The following is a 657-nucleotide window of genomic DNA, read 5'->3' as shown; positions in this document are numbered from 1 at the left end:
GATTTCCTTATTTTTCATTGCTGAGTAATATTCCATTGTGTAGATGTACGACAATTTCTGCATCCATTCTTCAGTTGAGGGGCATCTGGGTTGTTTCCAGCTTCTGGCTATTACAAATAAAGCTGCTACAAACATGGTTGAGTAAATGTCCTTTTTGTGTACTTGAGCCCTTTTGTATATATGCCCAGTAGTGGTATGGCTGGATCTTGAGAAAGTGCTATTCCTAGTTGTCTGAGAAAGTGCCAGATTGATTTCCAGAGTGGTTGTACAAGTTTACATTCCCTCCAGCATTGGAGAAGGGTTCCCCTTTCTCCACAACTTCTCCAGCATGTGTTGTCACTTGAGTTTTTTATCTTGGCCATTCTCATGGGTGTAAGGTGAAATCTCAGGGTTGTTTTGATTTGCATTTCCCTAATGGCTAGTGAGGTTGAGCATTTCTTTAAGTGCTTCTCTGCCATTAGGTATTCCTCTACAGAGAATTCTCTGCTTAGCTCTGTTCCCCATTTTTTAAGTGGGTTACTTGGTTTGCTGCTTTTCAGCTTCTTTAGTTCTTTATATATACTGGATATGAGTCCTCTGTCAGATAAAGGGTTGGTGAAGATTCTTTCCCAATCTGTAGGTGGTCGCTTTGTTTTGATGACGGTGTCCTTTGCTTTA

Source organism: Meriones unguiculatus, assembly GCF_030254825.1.
Source record: "Meriones unguiculatus strain TT.TT164.6M chromosome Y unlocalized genomic scaffold, Bangor_MerUng_6.1 ChrY_unordered_Scaffold_32, whole genome shotgun sequence".
Taxonomy (NCBI): domain Eukaryota; kingdom Metazoa; phylum Chordata; class Mammalia; order Rodentia; family Muridae; genus Meriones; species Meriones unguiculatus.
This window is presented reverse-complemented; position numbering follows the sequence as displayed.